Consider the following 22,065-nt stretch of genomic DNA (forward strand, 5'->3'; position numbering starts at 1 on the left):
GAGGAAACACTATTTTATCCTTTTAACATTAAGCCACTAATAACACTGCTGTTTTCTGTGCGTAAAACACTATAGCCAAGTCCTGATTTTTTCCCTGCTGTTAACTACATTTTATCAATCTGAATCAAAAGCCGTATTTCCAAGTCAAGATTTCATATATATACTGCAGTCATGGGAATAACATGCTTCCTAGATGTTCTCTATGAGCAGAAAATTCTGCTGAGTGTTACTGGATTTCTTTTTTTGTGACCATAGTGATATTGATACTCTAATTTAGTTCAGACTTGACCTACCATCTCTGCCAATGTTATTTCTAAAAGTACAGTAGTAAGGCAGCATGAACCATTAAAAGAGTAATAGCAGAGCTGCACAGAGGAAATGAGTTTTCTCATGTGCCTAAAGAGAGGTTTTGTTCTTACCCAATAATTTGATAAGTTATTTGATTTTAAATTTTATTTTAAAAATAGTATTTCAAGTGAGTATACAAGGTGGCACTGAAGAAAACTGGTTATGAGGTATTAGAAGTAGTGATAAAAATGATGAGTTAGTAATATGATTTGGGATAATTTTTAATATTATTTCTAAGCTTAGAATGTACTGTCTCTTTCTCTATGAGATCTGTGACTCTAATAAATTACACTAAATTGACAATTTGGAAATTTGCAAATGTATTTTGTGATTATTTTTTAAAGAATTTTTCTAGATATATGAGTAAGCCTTCAGTTGAAGGTTACAGGCATACTCCTTACTTGAACAACAACAACCACCACCACAACAACAAAAAAAGGAGGTATAGTACCACCTCATTTAACTGGCATCTTAGGAGCGTGAAAAACCTGCAATTTTTCAAATAACTGGAACATTACCCTTTGAGCATGCATGTAATAGGAAAAAAATTACTATTCACTTGTACTCTCCCTGAATTGGAATACCATCTATATGTTTATAAACATTTTTCAGCGAGTACAATTATTAGCTATTTCCAATAAAAATTTATCAAACCAATTAAAATCATGGTTACTTATAAATGGCTCTTTACAGTTACAAGCATGACAGGGTTATCCCACCTGGCACCATCCACTTCTTGTTTGCTATGTTCTTCAGATCACCATGCCTAATTTGTGGCTTTTGAGATCAGATGCTGGGAGCTGAAGTGTTATAGTATTTAATGTGAAACACTGAGATTTTTGATCTTTCAACTCAGAGCATGTCCACCTAGAAATCAATTAGAGCAGGGATATGAACATAAGAACCATGACTCCAATCACAGAATTGATTGGCAAGCCAAGAATAGAAAGACAGAAAGACAACCAAGTTGTCTTCTAATTTTATTATCTTTTTTGTCTTCCAAGAGTCCTAGAGAAAGGGAGTACTTTAAAAAGACATCAAGAATTTTCCTCAGTTCTGAACTATTTATATATCTAACTACCTTGATATATCTAGATAGATATTTGAGAGAAACAGAGAAAGGATGATTATTTTAAATTACTCTCTAATCAAATTGTAGTCTTTAGAGACCTAAATTTAAATTCTTCTTTTTTTCATTCATCTTTTGTATGCCTAGCACATAATAAGTACTCACGAAATGTTTGATCAATGAACTAGATGATTGTAACTAATATAAATCCTGTTTAGTTTTTAATCATTATTAATAATTATTTTAAAGCAACTACATTACAATACTCTTACTATTACGATTATGAAGCTTTAATAAAACACATCATCTTGTATCTACAAAATCTTTACCTCTGTTATTCCTCTTTGTATGTTAAATGGAATTTGTATTAAAGGAATATGATTCCAAACATTTTTTCTCAGTAACCTCAAAATAGGATATAGAAACCCAAACCTTAGTCTTTATAAATATTCTGTTTTAAAATATATTACAAAGAATAAATGGAATTGAATGTCAAGAATGAGTAAGTGAAAGCTTTTACTCATCTGGTTTACAACTTATATCAGCTAATTTTTCTAAATTTAAGTTGATTAATTTTTTTGGTTGTTTCATTTCAAATGACCACACCAGAAGAGGGTTGTTTGTCATGGTTATTTATGCTTTTTCTTTCTGTTTTAGCTTAAAAGAAATGTTCAAATTTAATAAGTATGGAGTTGTTATAAACAGCAGCAAAAACAATTCCAATAAATTAAAATCGGTCATACATTTGAAATCTTTGCAAGGGATTATACACTAGGGTAAAATAAAAATACTCAGTTGAATTAAAAATAAACAAAATCACATAATAAAGTTAAAACGTAGACAAATTCAACCGTGCTTAAAATTCAAAGTACAAACAGATCTCGGAGGGGAAGGGAGTGAGGAGGATGGAAAGAGATCAACCAAAGAATATATATGCATATATGCATAGCCCATGGACATAGACGACAATGTGGTGAAGGCCTAGGGGCGCTGGGGGAAGGCAAAGGGAGGAGAAATGGGGGAACAACTGTAATAGAGTCAACAATAAAAACAATTCAAACTACAAAAGAAATAAATGTGCAATCCCTACACTAAACCTCCATATCCTTTCTGTCCAAGTACATAAAAGTTCATAAGAAACACAAATGACAAAATAATATAGAAAATTTAAACTCAGACTCTCAAGTAAGAAAAGGAAAAATGCACCCATGACCCCCCTACGTGATCCTTTCCTATTACATTTATTTTTTCAAGTTTATTTTTTCTCCCATTACATTTATTTTTTTAATTTTATTTTATTGTTTGAAGTATTACAAATAGTAGTACATGTCTCCTTTTTTCCCCATTAACCTTCCCCCAGCCTCTCCTACCCCGCCCCCACATGCCCTCACTGCCCCCCTCCCCCATCATCTTGCGCCCATTGGTTATGCTTATATGCATGCATACCCATTACATTTAAAACGGCAGAGAGCCATGGCAGCTCCTCTCTACCTGGCCTGGTCCTCCCTTCTTTAATACAAATTCCATTTAACTTACAAATGGAACTACCACCCACTTCCCTGAGATTGGTTTAAAAGCAGCCACTCTTCTTTATAACTTAACAAAAATTTTTTAAATCCTTACCTAAGGATGTTTTCACTGCTTTTTAGGGAGAGAGGAAAGGAGAGAGAAGCATCGATGTGAGAGAGAAACATCGACTGGTTAGAGAACCATGAGCCTTCACAACCCTTACTTAAGCTTTTTCTCACCCACCTTCATCCTTTACCTTGTATCATATGAATATGCCTGTGTTTTCCTGCTGTTCTGAAGGTAAGGACCATGGCATCGTTTAACTTTATAGACCCCCATTTCCTTTATCCCTTGCATCTAGCACAAAACTTTGCATAAAAATAAAAGTTAAATAAGACCAAAAAAAAAAATAAACTACTTGCAGAGTTATACCTCACTAATCCAGGGACTTGATTTCTGGCATTCTCAAGTACCTGGAATAGGGCCCAGATTCTGGGGGGAAATGCTGATAAGGATCATATTAAACATGTTGTGATTAGTTGGCTCACTGCAGAGAAGGATTTTTCTTGCTGGTTTGAGAAAGCAAAGCAAGGCCAGTCTTTGCCAATGAAATATGAGATGCTACAGGAGGCAGAAGACATGGAAAGGGAAAAGTGAAGGAAAGCAAGAAGTAGAGCAGAAATGGTAAGACGGCCAGCAGAGCCTAATGGCAGTTAGAAGAAAGAATAGAGGCAGCAATAGTAGCAGCCAGCAGAAATTAAAAGCTGTGACAGCAGTGGCAAGTTGCAGACATTTTAGACCACAGAGAACAGCCAGCCATAAAGAGGGCTGGGCTGCATGCCAACCAGCAGATTTTAGCAATCTCAAGAGAGAAAGAGAAGCTCTGCCCCATGCTTCACACCGTCTATAAATACCCATGGTATAAGTACAATGATTTAAGAAGGAAGCAATGAAGTATTGGATATATTTTAGAAAAAGTATTTTATAGAAAAACATTTAAAAAATAAAAAGCAGAAAGTAACTGTTTAGCTATTTGAAACCAACACTAGTCTAGAATGTTTAACTTTCTAAAGGGAACTGAATAGTTGAGAATGTATTAGAGTAAGGGAAGTAAAAGGAACAAACATTGGCTAATTCCTATCGTGTGCTGAAAGTTTTACAAACATTGTTCCTTTAATCCTCACAACAACCTTATTACATAAACATTATTACCATTTTTGAGTCGGGTAAAATGAGGCTCAGAGAGATTATATATAACTTGCGCAAGGTCCTAGGCCTTTCATCATCCAAAAACATGCTTTCTCAACTGTACTATGCTGCTGAAAAGGAGCCAGGGGAATCAGGACAAATAAATACAAAGTAAGGAGAAATGTGGTTAAACTTTTAATTTTGCAAGATAAAGACAATAGGTAGCCTAAACCAGCAGTCGACAACTGGTGGTCCGTGAGGTCCGAAAGTTTGGCAACCGCTGGCCTAAACTATAATCTCACATCAGATTATTAATCATAATCTCCAAATTGATATGTCACATTCAGAGAGTGAATAATCTTACTCTTTAGGACCATGCACTCATCTTTACTTCTCCTTGGCTGATTGCTGTACTTTTCCAAGTATGCTTATATCAAGAAGCTGAAGCTAAATCTATAAATTTTTAAAAATTAACTCGCTAAGCTGGTCTAGCATTCAAAGTTAGGTACATAAGAAAACAGCCAAACTGTTTTCTCTTCTGAAGGGTGTTTTGCTTACTGCATTACTGTTTCTATAATACTGTGCAGCAAAAATTCAATGTATCTCAATGTACTCTATTCTATGTCCTTTGTATGGTAAAAAGTCAGACATCTAGTGGAGAAATCCAAGAAATGATTCTTTCCATTCATACTCATTCACTCTTTATTTTCACAATGAAAATTTTCAGTGTGCTAGGTCCACACAACAGTTCCCCAACCACAAAGGGTGCTATGAAATAGACACTTTTATTTGTTGTTGGTAGAAACATAAATTAGCATAATATCTAGAAAATGTTTATTGCCTATCGTTTAGCATTTCTAGAATCTGTTTTTTAAATATATATGTATATATTTTAAAAATATATTTGTATTGATTTCAGAGAGGGAGGGAGAGGGAGAGAGAGATAGAACCATCAATGATGAGAGAGTATATCATTGATCGGCTGCCTCCTGCATGACCCCTATTGGGGATGGAGCCCGCAAATTGGATGTGCCCTGACCAGTAATCAAACCATGACCTCCTGGTTCATAGGTTAATGCTCAACCACTAAGCTACACCGGCCAGGCCTAGCATCTATTTTTCAAAATACTTCATATATTTTAAAAAACTTATGAAAAATTTGAGTTCATTCCAGCATTATCTAGATTAGTAAGAAATTGGAAACAATTTAAAGTCCAACAATACAATACAGGAAAAGTTAATATGTCAGTTGAGCAGATTAGCATGCAGCAAATTAAAACAATGGTCATAAAGTATTTATAACATAGAAAATCACAATATTGTTAGTGTAATAAAAAATAATCGGAATCCTATATAATAAAAAGGTAATATGCAAATAGACCGAACGGCGAAACAACCGGAATGCCTGCAGCCTCTTGTCACAGCCAGCCCCGCCCCTGAGCGGGCCCACCCCTGATCGGGGGCAGGGCCGGCCGGCAAACTGCCTGTGGCCCCTCGCTCTGGCCGGCCCCACCCACGGCCCCTCGCCCCAGCTGGCCTGCCCCCGATGGCCCCCATCAGGGTGGGCCAGCTGGACCCCACCAGTGCACAAATTCGTGCACTGGGCCTCTAGTGTTTTTATAAGATATCAACTACGTAAAACAAGCAAAGAAACAAAAAAATTGTACATTGAAAAGATTTTAAAAACCTACTACATATGTAGCTTAAACACTTAAAAAATCTATTATGTACTCCTTTTTAACACACACACACAGTAGTCCACTCCTTACTCTGAGGATCATAGCTTCCATGGTTTGATTTCACTTTATTCAACTATTCTTCATTACAAACACATATCTTAGACTGAGCTGTTTCTGTTACCTATTCCTATCCCCACCTCAGAGGTCACCAAAGATCACTTAGTCCAGTGGTTCTCAACCTTCCTAATGCCCCGACCCTTTAGTACAGTTTCTCATGTTGTGGTGACCCCCAATTTCATTATTACAAATTGAACATAATTAAAGCATAGTGATTAATCACAAAAACAATATGTAATTATATATGTGTTTTCTGATGGTCTTGGGCGACCCCTGTGAAAGGATCGTTCGACCCCCAAAGGGGTCGTGACCCAAAGGTTGAGAACCGCTGACTTCGTCTTTACAGTTCATGATAGGCCACAATATTCTGCTGAAGATGTCTCTTGACTATTGTGGCTCATAGTAACCCCTCCCTTTTCCCCCATTACCTCTCCCAAAGCACTTTCACAGTATATCTCATCATGGCACTTGATTACATTCTATCTCACAACTGTTCTTGTTATTCAATGAGTTTCCTATTGTCTCAACAGTAAGCAACCTGAGGGCAGGGGACCATGGCTGACACTTCTTTTGTGTCCCTTAGTGTCTTATAGCATATAGGTCATGGAGTAATAAGTATTTAATAAAAATATGTGAGATGAATTTAATAACTTCAGGGTTGTTAGTTTACTTACATTTGTACTGCTGATTTTATTCCTATGGTAGTCTGTGTGTTATCTATAATAATAAAAGCATAATATGCTAATTAGACCGGATGTCCCGCCGGATGACCTTCCAGATGAAGCCAGGGCTGTGAGGGAAGCCAAGGTCCCAGTGCCAGAGGGAAGCCGGTGCCGGCAACCGGGGGAAGGAAGGCCTACTCTTGCACGAATTTTGGGCCTCTAGTATCTAATAATTACTATCTTAGCCATGATAAACAATTCCAAGAAATGTATATACCTATATAAAACTGAAAATAATGAATAGGTTAATCTCAATCAAGACATCTTTATATAATTTTATGGCTTACATTATTTGTTAGGCATTCTTTTAATCTGAATGCCCTGTCAGTTATGAGCTATATATTAAAATTTCCTGAAAATGCAATGAGACATCACTTCACATCCATTAAGATGGTTATTATCAAGAATACTGAAAATAATAAGTGCTGGTGATGATGTGGACAAATTGGAACATTTTTGAATTGCTGGTGGGAATGTAAAATGGTGAAGCTACTGTAGAAAACAATATGGCATTTCCTAAAAAAATTAAACATAGAATTACTGTATGATCCAGCAATTCCACTTCTGAGTAAATACCCCAAAGAAATGAAAGCAAGTATTCATAGCAGCATTATTCACAATTGTCCATTTAGGCAGAAATAACCTAAATGTCCATCAACAAATGAAAGAATAAACAAAATGTGGTATGTACATACAATGAACTACTATTCAGCCTTAAAAAGAATGAAATTCTGACGCATGCAACATCATGAATTAACCTTGAAGATATAACGCTAAATGACATAAGCTAGGCATAAAAGAGGACAAATATGGAATGATCCTACTTATATGAGGTACTTGAGAGTTGTCAAATCCACAGAGACAGAAAGTGGGATGGCTTGCCAGGGGCTAGGAGGATAGATGTATGAAACAAAAACATATTTTTATACCTTTTATATGTACCAGGAACTATGCTAGGCATTTTCACATATAATTAAATTCTCACAGAAGCCATTTGAAGTTGGTATTATTATCCTAATTTTACAAGTGGAAATGAGACTCAGAGAGGTCATATAATTTGGCTGAGTCACACAATTAGTAAGCAGTACAATCCTCATTTGAACCTGCATCTTTCTGACCCCCAAACACATGTGAAAACATCCACAGTCTATTAGAAATATGGGTCTATAGCAGTGACGGTGAACCTTTTGAGCTTGGAGTGTCAGCATTTTGAAAAACCCTAACTTAACTCTGGTGCCGTGTCACATATAGAAATGTTTTGATATTTGCAACCATAGTAAAACAAAGACTTATATTTTTGATATTTATTTTATATATTTAAATGCCATTTAACAAAGAAAAATCAACCAAAAAAATGAGTTTGCGTGTCACCTCTGACACGTGTGTCATAGGTTCGCCATCACTGGTCTATAGCTTAGAGAGAGGTCTGAACTAGAGATAAAAATTTGAAAAATATTAGGCCATAGGAAATAATTGAAATAATTGGTGTAAATGAGGTAATCTAGAGAAAGTATATGGGGATAGGTGGGGTCAAGGTGGAATCTGTTGTGGAAAAAGAGAACAGAAGAAAGCAAGCCTGGTAAGGAATAATCCAAAAAAGTGGGGAAAGAACCAAACCTGAAACTGAGGGAAGAGTGTCAAGGAAAGAGTGGCCAGTCCTGTAAAAAGGTCAAGTAGTCAAGGCAAAGTCCACCTCCTCTGTGAAGCCCAAGCCAGAAACAATCATTTTACATTCCCACCAGCAATATGGATGACAGCTCAATGATTTCATATGCATTTCCATCAAAGCAGCCATCCCACTGAGTCAGCATGATGCATGTCTATCATTCTTGGATGAGGTGAAGTTACACCTTGGGAAGAGCTCAGTCTTACCTGTTCTGTCTACCTGGCCTAGATCACAGCCTAGCCATAGCAAATGCGCAAGTGCTCACTCAACGAATGAGCCCAGGGCTATTTAATCCTGTGTGGTAACAGGATAGAAGCAGAGTCCCAGCTCTGAAGTTATTACTCTGGTTGACAGTCCATATTCCTGAGTGTGAGGCTCTGCTTTAGTTAACTCTTCGTCTTCCAGAATGTCAGTTACCTGAGAGAAACATTTCTTCCTAGCTGACTTCCTGGGTTTAGCCTTCATGGCCAGGATTACCCTATTTTACCTGCAGTTTTGAATGTTACATAGAAGTGCTAAACACTCCAAGATTAATATTGGGTGCTGCTAAAATTCTATTAACAGAAAACAAGTCATTGTGAAAATGACAGCAAATATTACTGTAACTGTGATAAGAGGGCCTTATTTATTTTATCAGAACGATACTGCCCTTTTCCCCCATGTATACATGTACATTATATGTAATATGTGCTTGGTAATAAAACCCAGCTTTATTGAGCCCTAATGATTTTTATTATAAACACTAGTGGCCTGGTGCACGAAATTCATGCACGGGGGGGGGGGGGGGGGGGAGGGTGTCCCCTCAGCCTGGCCTGTGCCCTGTCACAGTGCGAGAGCCCTGCAATCCATTGCCCAAAAGAGGTAGGCCCCGCCCACCCATCCAGGGCTCCTTGATGGATTGCCCCAAAGAGGTAGGCTGGAGCCGGGGCCAGGCTGTGGAACCCCCAGGCCTGGCCACGTGGAGCCGCGGGACCCCCAGTAGAGGTGTGCAGAGGCCTTCACTGGGCCCCAGGCCTCCTGGTGATGGATTGTGACGGCGTGACGCAAGTCCCCGATGCTCCAAGTCCCCGTCCACCCACGCCTGCTGTGCACGCAGCCTGATCAGTTGTTATGCGGGCATCCCGACCATTTGCAAATTACCCTTGTATTAGTATAGATAATACTATGGATATTTCCATTTTAAATTATTCATATTTAACTATACAGTAGCTATTACGTTTCTAGACCTCATGGCAGGCCAAAGTTTTTTCCATAGAGAACTTGGATTGACCTCCACCTTCTACATACACACACACACACACACACACACACACACACACACACACCCCTACCGTTCCCTGTTCTACTAAACATTAAGGTAAAGGCTGCTTTAAACTTCACTGTATTAAGAGACCAGATAATCAGTACTTTTCTAAAAATGTGCATATTCTCTGTGCTAGAAGAATCGAAATGATTAAGCAAAGACTTCCTTCAATGGAGCACAACATTTAAAACTGTGAGAAGGTGCCTTGGTGATTAGAGATTTGCCTCCTTTCATGCAAAAGATTTATTCCTGAAAAGTCAGGCACATATCAAATCATACTCTGAACTCGATAGGGAATTTCAGCACTCATTGATAAATCCTTTTAAGCAGTATCATTTTACACTTGATCTTTGCCAAAAGGTCAAGAGGCAATAGCAGTCTTTTCTTATACCATGACCAAGTATCCTTAACTTTATCAGTTTGGTAAGGCAAAATGGTGCAGTACTATATTTCTCAACTTTAAATATTCATGCTCCCTTCAGATAAACATAAAAAACTTCATGCTCTTTAAACATCTTACATGGAAAATTTCACACATGCACAAAAATAGAAAATATGAACTTCCATATACCCATTTCCCAGATTCAACACTATAATAATCTTGCTGTCTTTTTCTTCATTTATTCCTTTTTTTTCTTACTGAAATAATTTAAAGCCAATTCCAGGCATTATGTCATTTCCCACCCCCACCCCCCAATCTCTGTATGAAACTTTAAAAAACATGGAAATTTACTTATATAACCACAGCACCAAATTTTCCTGATTGTTTTTAAAATGTCTTCTTATACTTGATTTGTATGTCTGAGGATCCAAACAAGGTTTACATGTTACATTTGATTGGTAGATCTCTTAGGTAATTTTCCATCTAGAGCCGACAACCCCCGTACTTTAATGTCGCAGACTTATTATAGAGTCAGCTCTTCAGCAGAATGTCCCAGAGACCAGATATGCCACCTACTTTATTTTGATGTCATTTACATTGTTATCACATGTATTTATTTATAGACTCTATTAGATTTGGGTTCAACTTTTTTTGGTAAGAATATTTCACAAGTAGTACTCTGTGAACATTATAGGCTAAAAAAAACAACATGAGCAAAGGCATAGATATAAGTAGCTAAGTATGTGATGTGTTCAGGAAAGGAATGATACCAGCTAGAGATAGGTTTCTAGTACTGTTCACGGCACTGCACACACAGGTCCTATCTACCTCCTCGGCCCTGCTGAATCAGCATTTCCAGGGACAGGCTCAGCAATCTCTATTTTCACAAAGTTCCTAAGGACATTCAGATGCTTTGCCAAGTCTCAAACCCCCTGGCCTGGAGTATAGTGTGCATGTATGTAGTCTGTTCTTCGTATGTCAAGCTCGTTCTTCCTGTTTCAGGAATTCGGGGCATGATTTACAGCAACTTTCCTCCATTGAAGCCTCAGTTTAACTATTACCTTCTTGGTAACGACTTATTTGATCACTCTGTTCATAGGAACCAATCTGCTTTATTTCTTAGCACTCATCTGATATTGTTTTACTTGTTTATTTACTTGTTTTTGTTATGTCTTTCTCTCTAGAATTTATGCTCCCCCAAAGTGCGGAGCTTGTCTGTCTTATTCACTTTAATAATTCCAATGCTTAGCAGAGGCCTGGGTATATAAAAGGTATGCCAAAATAGTCACAGAATGAATGGATAAATTTGGCAAATTTAGGAAATCCTTTTTGGACCACTCTTATGTAATGCAGATAGAAAACAATAAAATTATCCTTTAAGCTTGTCTCCACTAAGATTGGAATAGTAAGTATTTTCTTTGAGAATTTCTCTTTGTCATTTTGGATATTTCACTTTATGATAGCTCATGCCACCTTATTGTTTCAAAGGAAAAATTTGGGACAGCATTTTATAGAAGAGAACTGCAACTCTGAACATCTTTGTAATCAATTCAATAATAATTTCCAAATGTACTTAATGGACTATTAAATCAGTAATTAGAAATCTAATTTTGCTACGCTGCAAAAGATGTCAAAATTATGTATGCTCAGACTGAGATATTTTAAAATTAAAATTTTATTTAATTAGCATTCCTCAGAGAAAGATATTTTAAAATTAAAATTTTATTTAATTAGTGTTCTCATAATCTACATTAAAATTTATTTGTATCCTGCTGACTTATAAAAATATAGGCAGGGCTGGGTAGATTTACAGAAAGAGCTCATAGTGGTTAACAAAACTCATGACATAAAACAGTTAACAACAACCTCCCCAAAAAAGCCCAGCAGAAAAAATGATTTAGGGTTTAAGGAATAGGAAAAAAATATGAATAAAGTATAAAAACTTTTATATAAGTTGTTTTGTGGGGTGTTTGAAAACATTTCTTCTTTTCACCTATACTTTTGTGAGTTCAAGTTAATGGATTTCTATCACATTCCTGTTGTCACTATTGCCAAATGCTTTCCTATGGATGAGACAGATACCTGGTTATTTAAGGAGAAGGATAAATGGGCCAAGACAGCTTTTCCTATCCCCAATTCACCAGGGAACGTTTGAGAATTCCACCTGACACGAGGACAGCACTGTGCTCTTAAACAATCTGCAGTTTGATCCGATTGTTCCCCAGTGGGGGAGGCAGGCCACAGCTCACTCAAGAGTCATTGATTGGATTAACAGCCTAATTCCCAGCAGATGAATAGAATACTGATGTCTTGTCAACCCAGATCACAAAAGGAAAACACAATCTGCTTCTACAGCTCAGAGATTTAACCCTCTATATGCCCTGAAGCTACAATTTCAGATTTTTAGTACTGTAATTTCTTCAGAACTATTTGGCTATAGATGTTATCAAATGGTGGTCCACATTCTTTCATCCTCTTTTATGGTAATTATAAAAAATGTTTAAATACAGGGAAAGATTTTTACTTCAGTTTTTACTGTACACATTAGTCCCACTGTAAATTCTTTCCTGGGTTTCCCAAAGAAATATTTAATAAACTGCTTTCTTTGGGGACCCAATAAAATAGGACATAGCCTATGGGAAGAAAAGTAAAAACAAACAAACCATATATTCAAAGGTAACACTATTTTTGAGCTATTTTTCTGGCATAAGGGACTGATTTTATTAAGGGGAATGAATGATTGTATTAAGGGGAATAGAGTCTCAATAAATGTTAGCTTTAGTTCATTCCCCTGCTCCATCTCTTCCTCCCAGTCCTACTATAATTTAATAACTTGTATATGGCTATACAACTGAGAATCAAATAAAAAGGTCTTACTTCTGATACAAGTTTAGAAATAAGAACAAAAGACTTCATCCAGTCACCTATTCATTAGAATTCCATAATAAAGATACAAGCAAGTTTTCTATGAGTAGTAAAAGAGACAAAGATGAGCATTCCAGGCAACTTTCATGATACTTAATTTTCTATATCATTCTGCCTATAACCTGTCAATGTAACAAGAAAGACTGATTTTAGTAGGTTGTGAGTAAAAACTGATGGTAGTGGCTAATCTGATCACTGCACCAATCGAGTTCTCTTACTTAAGCACCCAATAACCTTATGAAGTAGGCATTAAATGATCTCATTTCACAAATGAAGAAACTGAAGTTTAATTTACAAGCAGCAGAGCCAGAACTTTCAGAATCTGGCTCCAAAGCTTATGCTCTTAAACACTACTGTGATTTGTGTTGTTGTTTTTTTCCTGTATATCTTCATGGGAGATTTTTCAGTATTCTGAAGTGTTAAAATTAAGATTCAGCCTTCTCTCAGAATTTGTTATTATTCTTTTTGGAAACATCTCTATGTGTATGAATGTCCTCTATTGGCTTTTCTTTTTCTTTAGGTCATTGTTCCTAAATTAGCCATGTCAAAAATAAAAATCATTTTTGTCTAAGGCTTTGGAGTCATATTCAACTTATACCCCTTTTCTTTATCTCTTATCTCCCATTAAGTAAGGTTGATTGAATTTTCCTCTGTCCTGTATCTCTAATTCTTTCTTTTCCACAATAATGGACCCTATCCAGGTGCTAACATCCTAATCTTAGTAATTCCTATAAGAGCCTCCTTTATAATTAATCTAGTCTCCAGTCTCTTTGGTAAGAATTGTCCTAAGCCTGCTATTCTTTTATTTAAAACTTTGAAGCATATTCTAATTGTCTTAAAGCCAGATAAGTATTTCTAACTCAGAATTTCCCTAGCTTTGAATAGAATTTGGCATATTTGTTACGGTTTTAAAAACTGACATTGTACATATAGGAAGTTTAGATAAAATATGAGAACATTATTATATAATGAATATATTACTGTTTATGTTATAATATTACATTAGGTTACAATATAATTCTTCATAGCAATATGTGCTTCCATAATAGCCATTACATTAAAGGACATTTTTGAAAAATAATAGTTATAGGAAAAAGAAAACATTTTGTTTTGGGAAGAAACAAGGAAAAAGCTCAACTAACACCAATGAAAAAACCCTTCACAAAACATGGATGGTGTAAAGATCTTTAACTATACTACCTAACTGCACCAAGTTTTTCTTAATTTAGACATGCTATTCTTTTTTTAAGAAAATAAAAATTTACACTTGTATACCATTTTACAGAACACTCGCAGATACCAACTTATCTGAAACTAACATCCTGGAGTAGGTAGTAGCTCCATTTTATAAATAAGAAAACTGAAATTCATCATGTTAAATGACTTGCCCAGAGTGATATAGTAAGCCAAACAACTGACCTAGAACTTAAACTTATGTCCTCTACACAAATGAAGCAAAGAAATGGCAAGTTTTGTAATTTCAATGTCTAATTCCCATTTCTAGAACATAAGCAACAGTTATCGTTGAATTCAGATAATAAAACATTAGTTACTAACATTTTGGCTAACCAACATTCCTCCTCCATCCCCCAAATACTGCCAATATTCACTCAGTTAAGCATGAAGCAATCAAACTAAGAGGAAAAAGGATAGTCTCAGTAACTAGAAGTGGTAACTTTATACTAACATGAAACAATCTAAGACAAGATTTTAGAAGAAACAAATATCATGAACAGATTTTGAATCAAGACAGGTCCCATGAGGTTCCCTAGAAACTGGAAGACCCTCAAGAGGATGATCCCTTCCTCAGCATCTGGAGGAGGGGCAGTGAGTGCATGAAGAGACAGAACTGCTTCCTGTACTAGAAGCACCTCCATGGTGGCTGAGATGAGATGCTCTAATGGCAGAGGACAGTTCCTAAGCTCTTGCGGTACTTTTTTGGTTCCTTCATATGTGTGATCTCTTAAATTCAGAGGAAATTTTTTTAAAAAATATATTTTATTGATTTTTTACAGAGAGGAAGGGAGATAGACAGTTAGAAATATCGATGAGAGAGAAACATCGATCAGCTGCCTCCTGCACACCCCCCACTGGGGATGCGCCCGCAACCCAGGTACATGCCCCTGACCAGAATCGAACCCGGGACCCCTCAGTCTGCAGGCCAACGCTCTATCCACTGAGCCAAACCGGTTTTGGCCAGAGGAAATTTTTTATAGCCCTCAATTACATAAATTGGGGAGGTAGAAATCTTTGTTCTGGATGCCCTGATCAGGCATACAGTTATCAGACAATGCTGGAAACCATAGGAAGCATGCCTACTAACCCATTTTTAAGAATAATACCCTGAAAGGCCTATTGTTTTTAATAGCACCCTAAAGTTTTCACATTCTACATGTCTACAGGTTTAGATTTCTATCATATAATACAAAAATAAAATTTTAACAGTATTCTAAAATAAATCACATTAATTTTAGTTATCCTTTCAAAAAACAGTAAGAATAACAACATCAAGCAGAAACCCAAACCCCAAAACATCACAGACCCAAACAATTTTAATAACAAGGAAGATAAAAATCAATGGTGCCTCCTTTGTGGTAACAGAGATATACTTGTCTGACTGTAGAAACCAGGTTAAAGACAAGGCCTTGGACAGTTGTGCCCTGAAACAAGCAGACTGCAGGTTTTATAAATACATACAGAAATAATTAAAATATAAGGGGTTTAAAGGGGTTAATCTCCTTTAAATAATCTCTGCCACAAAGCCTGTAAAGACACTGCTGGCAGCAGGCCACATGAGACCAGCTGTCGGACATCAGAGCAGCAGAGATGAACGGCTATCACTTCTGCACTGACCTCCTCTACACAGTCTTCACTGGGCTCCACCTGCAATATCCACTGCCCCACAGGGAAAGGACAGCAGAATAATGCCTGGGACAAGGTGGAGCATTACCATTTGACTGATCACCTATCCTTAGCTGAGGAAAACAACCAAACCAAAACAAGGAAGTTGGTGCCAGAAGGGAATCACAAAATGTAGGGCTCAAAGAACTTTAGGGACATGCAGAAGGACTTCAGAAAAGTGCTGATTACCCGAATCCATTCATTTAATTCATGGCAATTTCAAAGTCACCTTTAATTATTTTCAAACTGAGTTTTAAATAATGAAGATAGTACCCTTACTCCCAAAGGAAGCACAAGCAACTGATAACTCATTAAAAACAGTAACATTTATGTTGTTTCAAAGTTAGCTATGATTCAAAAATATCCTTAAGAAGAAAAAATGTGGAACAGAAGAACATTATGACTACGAAGTATTCAAACACTGTAAGAACATATATAATGTACTTATTATCATATGTATTCTTCCACCAGAAGAAAATGAGACTGGGCACTAGACCACCTTCTTTAAATAGGATCTATCCAAGGTTCCTGAGCCTCTTTTATTCTAATTTTGCTTCTATGATTTTTGGATGTCAACAAACCTCTCACTGTGACAATTCCTTGTTAAAAATAGATTTTTTGGGGGTCTCCTATTTACTACACAGGTTCATTTTAAGGACAAGTAAATAAATAGTATCTAACTTCCAGACTCTAAAATAAAAGTGGGCTATTACAACAATCCCCAGTATTTCAAAGGAAATATTTCTGATATAGCTAGAGTGAAATATTCTGGATAACATAATTCCTTTTTTTAAAAATATATTTTATTGATTTTTTACAGAGAGGAAGGGAGAGAGACAGAGAGTCAGAAACATCGATGAGAGAGAAACATCGATCAGCTGCCTCCTGCACATCCCCTACTGGGGATGTGCCCGCAGCCCAGGTACATGCCCTTGACCGGAATCGAACCCGGGACCCTTCAGTCCGCAGGCTGATGCTCTATCCACTGAGCCAAACTGACTTCGGCATGGATAACATAATTCTTAAACAAAATGGGAATCAGAATATTAAATATAATTTACTAGAGGCCTGGTGCACAAAATTCGTGCACTGGGGGCCGGGGGAGGGGTCCTTCAGCCTGGCCTGCCCTCTCGCAGTCTGGGAGCCCTTGGGGGATGTTGGACAGTCGGATATCCTTAGCGCTGCTGTGGAGGCGGGAGAGGCTCCTGCCACTACCACTATGCTCGCCAGTGAGCCTGGCTTCTGGCTGAGCGGTGCTCCCCCTGTGGGAGCACACTGACCACCAGAGGGCAGCTACTGCATAGAGTGTCTGCCTCCCTGGTGGTCCGTGTGCAACATAGTGACCAGTTGTTCAGCCATTTGGTCGATTTGCATATTAGCCTTTTATTATATAGGATTCTTTTTTAATAAGTAAGAAGGTGCTTTGGGTTTTTACATAATTAAAGGGCTGAAGATCTTGTTAAAAAGAAAATTTTAAACATCAGGATACCATAAAAGACAGCTTCATTCTACTATTATTCAGCAGGTCATAGGAAACATATGATCAATTTCTATTCTTTTAAATAACACACAGACACCCATACTTTTCTCTCTAAAATGAAAGCTCTGTCTTCATGTCCCCCCTGCCCCACCTTCAGAATGGTTTTTAAAGATTGCCAATGAGAAAGCCAAATGTCAAATACATGCCTGTCCATTTGACTAGACTGATATGCATCAAGACATTTTTCACACATTAGAGTGCTCTCAGATATTAATAACTTGCAGATGAAATGATTTAAATTTGGAACCACTGATCCAGAGGTGAGTATCTCTTTTCAAAGATCCCTTAGGCCAGTGGTTCTCCAAGTGTGGGCCCTAAGGCAACAGCATCAGTTTCATCTGAAAACTTGTTAAAAACGCAAATATTAGGCTCCACCTCAGACCTGCTGAACTAGAGACTCTGGGGGTGGGTCCAGCAACTTGTTTTAACAAGTGAACATTTGAGGACCACTGCCCTATGCTAGTATACTCTCCGTAAATGAGCACGATCTTTTGGACAAATAGAAATATCAATGACAGCAAAATAATTAAATGTAATAAAAAGTTCTCTAAAATATTAAATGATTTGTATTTTCCTTACTATTAAACATACTTGACAGGATTTCTTTTCATCTTCCAGTGAAAGGCTGCCCACCAGAGAGACCATTACGGTCTGGTGGACTGTTTTTATAGTTCTGTAACACAAACTGACATTTATTGGAGCTTCACATAAGATCTTTCCATCAACGGATGTGTTGGAAGAGCAATAACCAAGTATGCTGTGTTGGGCAAATACCTACACATCAGGACACTTTTCAAAGCCATCAGGCAAAGGGGGTCAGTTGAATTTTTTTACTGCACAGGCTAATGCTTTAAGAGTGTCTTGATGGAATCAAGGAAATTGGATTGTCCCCCCATTTGCTGGGCTAAAACAAGCCTTTTTTATTTATCCTATTAGAGGAACACAAGAGAAACCTTTTAAATGTCACTAAAATTTTCCCTGCATTGCAAAACCCAGTCAAAAGGGTTTTAATTTTCTCTGAGAACTCTTTAAGTAATGCAGTATGTCAAGGTTTAATAAATTGTAGGTGGGGATAGTTTTCGTTGCAGGCAACTTTTTTTTTTTTTAAACAGGTGCTTAGACATGCTTAGGCTTCTCTCTATTGAGAGAGGTCAGGGCACTAACTCAAACAGCAGTACAACTTCAATCCAAACAACAAACAAATGAACCATAAATGAAATCTGTAATATAGCTGAAACAAATTTTAAGGTCACTTTTAAAAAAGAAAATATTTTAAAACGTATTTAAAGTGATGGTTAATCTTTTTATAAGTGTATTTTTGTACTGAGCTTCTTGAAAATTTTCTTAAAAAGAATTTGGCCTTGAAGAAACCTAACCTCAAAGGGGAGCTCAATCAACAGTCTTCCCATAGAAAGAGGCACCACACAGCAAAGATAGACACTGTGTGTTCCCCCATTTTACAACTTCTTGAATACTTTAGAAACACCAATGAACAAAAACAAGGCGATTTATATGTTATATGGATTGCATATATCTTTAGAAACATACAATAAATTGGTATATATTTACTTTCTAAGATCATATATTTATTTTGGTATATTTGTTGAGTAGATATCATTATTAAACATTCTGGGTTTTTGTTGTTGTTGAATTTTCCCCTTTTCAATAGAATACTAAAAAAGTACTTCCAAACAAAATAAAATGTTATAGGGGGAATACAAGAATGGAGCACTTTATTTTTTTAAACTGATTTTTGCAGAAACATACATCAACCGTCTGCCTCCTGCATACCCCCGCCTCCCCTCCACCCCCTCTGCCCAGTAGGGATCAAGCCTGCAACCCAGGCATGTGCCCTGACCCAGAATTGAACCAGTAACCCTTCAGTGCATGGGATGACATCCAACCAACTGAGCCACACTGGCCAGGGCTGAGGACTTTTTTTTTTTTTTTTTAATGGCTAGCTATAAATGAGGATGGTTCCTTTCCTGAATTATCACCTTAATAGAAGTATTTTTAACCATACTCAAATGAGAATTGTGTACCTTATTCTATGCCCTATCTCCCCACACTGAGATACGTAGATAGAGGAAACTATGCTAAACATACATGATAATAATCCTAGCATTCTGAAATGAAATAACTTAATTAAATTTTGCCAATTACTCCTCTTTTTTATTTGCCTTTTAAAAATAGTTTTAGCTCACATCAGGGCAGATGCTGGCAGATGGGGTTCAACAATGAGATAGTTCTATAGGGGAGTCCTGCTGGCTGCTAGTGTCCCTTTACTAACTGCTGTGTCCTGTGTCTACCTTGTGACCATTGCTGGTCCAGAGGGAGGCTTAGTGAAGTGCCAGCTGAGAAAGGAAGACATGAAACAGGTTGGGAAAAGGAAAAATCACCCTTTTGTCATGTACATTCAGCTATCCCTATATTTTCAATAAATATGCTTTGTTAATTAAAATTAGTGTTTAAAAACTAGTATCCTCTTTTAATGGAAATTTCAGCTTTATTACTTAAGTTCCTAACAACTAATGCATTTCATTACCAGTCATTCTGCTCTCTCTCGCTCTCTCTCTGGAGAGGCTGTTTTCCTCTTTTAGCTGTTAGCAACAACTCAGAAGTTCTAGATGAAATTCTAAGTTGTTAGGCCTTGAAAGTTGAATCACTGAAAGCCTTCTTAATCTGTCAACATTGGTAAAAGATATATCAATTATAACAAACTAATAAGCACTAAAGGGAAAAGAAGCTGAACAAGGGAGAAAGGGAGCATATTAAGAGATTCCATAATGAAAACTTAATCATCATTAAAAGATCCTGCCATTAGCTTAACGACGCTGTTTTCGTAGGAGAACTTAAGCTGATTCCAAATCCTGACATTCAGGTGAACAGAAAAGGTGAGAATACGTAGCATTCTCTGCTGGAATGCAGGGATTCTGATTCTAGATTCTTAGATTCCTAGGAGATACATAGAAGGGCTTCAGCAAGTGTATTAGCCTATTAAAATTGTTTGCAAAAATTCTACATGCATGTCCTTTTTCTCCTGTGTGCATAGCTTTCCTCTATCCTTCCTAAAAAGATTACAAACCAGTTGTGGGGTACCAGTATAGATTAAACAAGATTGGCCACCAACTGGTAATTGCTGAAACTGGGTGATGAGTACATGGACGTTCATTATACTTGCTATTCTAATTTTGCACGCGGTTGAAGTTTTTGTAATTAAAAGGTTATTTTTTAAAAACTGCTGAAAAAGGAATTCATTACGTACAAACCAATTCCTGATAGAGAACTGTAGAATTATAAATGTCAATCTAAGTGAATTGCTAATGTAGGTGACAATTCTATCTTTCCTTATCTCGTAAGGTAAGTCAAAATGAAGATAAGGGATTTGGAGTTTTATAAATCATAAGCATAGAAACCATTCACAAGTACGGAAATCTTTCACACAAAATATTTTGATGCAAGTTACTTTACTTTTGAATTCCTTATTCTGTTTCACAAAATGTCAAAATTTGACACGAAATCAGGAAAAAGGAGGAGAGAAAAGGTAATGGCAAAGCAAAGACTACAAAGACAAAGAAGGTGGCAGACTGGTGCTTGAAGGGGAGGGGGCAAAGTGAAAGGAATAAAGTGGTGGGTCTAATCAAATCATTTAAAGAGCTCAGCCTCTCAGAGTTAACCTTGCCAATCAGAGGAAGAAGGAGCAGGAGCAGGAGCAGAAGCATGTTTTGCACATTAAGCTTTGTGTGTCCTTGAACCTATGCTGCACTTCTTGCTCTCAAGCAGCCTGAGAAGGCTTCGTAATGCTCACCCTTAGAGAGAACCTTGAATTCCATTAGAAAGCTCCACGGGAAGGAGAAACCTCAAGTGGCAGCTTGAACCACAAAGACAGCTCACACCCTTTACTGATATTAGAAGTGAGCTCATGGGATTAAGTCTGCAAGTCCTGGAAAATTAAAAAGTATGAACACACTGACAAATGCCATTATATCAACAAGAACACAATATATCTTTAAATCTTTCCTTTCTCCCCCTCTTTTTTTCCCCATTGAGATGGCAAATATTTAAAATAATGATACAACAAAGACTGGTTACTAAGTCTACAATAAAGCTCTAACTGGTCTGATTAAAATCTGACTAGTATTATAATATTTGTAACTCTACAGTACTTTGCCATAAAAGCATTCACTCATTTGATGGCTTAGCACATTGTACACACAGGTTACACTTTTAAATAAAAGAAAATATGAAGGTAGATACCTTGTCTTTCATGTTACAACTATTAAGTTCTCCTCTGCTCTGTAATAAGGAGAAGATACCTTATATAATTGTACAGTTTTAGTATTAAATGTAGACAGACATATACTCAACATGTAAGAGAAATTTCTAATAATGAGAGCTTTCTAAAAGGGAACAGACTACTTTGTGAAGTAAAGACAAATGTCCTAACAGAGGCTAGCTGGCTTACCCCTCTTTTGGAAGTTTAGTAGAGAGAATTCCTGCCTTAGGTGGGAAGTTGACCAGATGATCCTTGAATTCCTTTCTACTATTAAGATTTTACAATTACGCTTTAGTCAAGGTCACACACTCAGTGGTAGAATAGAAACTGGAATCTAGGCAACTTGACTCAAAGCCTAGTCTTTCTACACACAAGGTTATGATCCCTTCAAATGACTTCAGACAGTAAATATCAAAGGGTGAGGTTAATTGGGTCAGGAA

General features: G+C 36.9%; 1 protein-coding gene across 2 annotated transcripts in view; it reads right to left on the reverse strand.

Annotated features, from left to right (window-relative positions):
* The window catches only part of ACBD6 (acyl-CoA binding domain containing 6), a 126,729-nt gene that overhangs the window by 12,092 nt on the left and 92,572 nt on the right, over positions 1-22,065 (reverse strand). Inside the window, exon 7 of one of the 2 annotated variants that reach the window (XR_002829337.1) lies at positions 6,585-6,627. The exons of the other annotated variant lie outside the window; for it this stretch is intronic. The gene's annotated coding sequence lies outside the window, so the exon portion shown is untranslated. The remainder of the gene's footprint in view (positions 1-6,584; positions 6,628-22,065) is intronic. 2 annotated transcript variants of the gene reach the window in all.

The sequence above is a fragment of the Myotis lucifugus genome, unplaced genomic scaffold, assembly GCF_000147115.1.
Source record: "Myotis lucifugus unplaced genomic scaffold, Myoluc2.0 scaffold_54, whole genome shotgun sequence".
NCBI lineage: Eukaryota > Metazoa > Chordata > Mammalia > Chiroptera > Vespertilionidae > Myotis > Myotis lucifugus.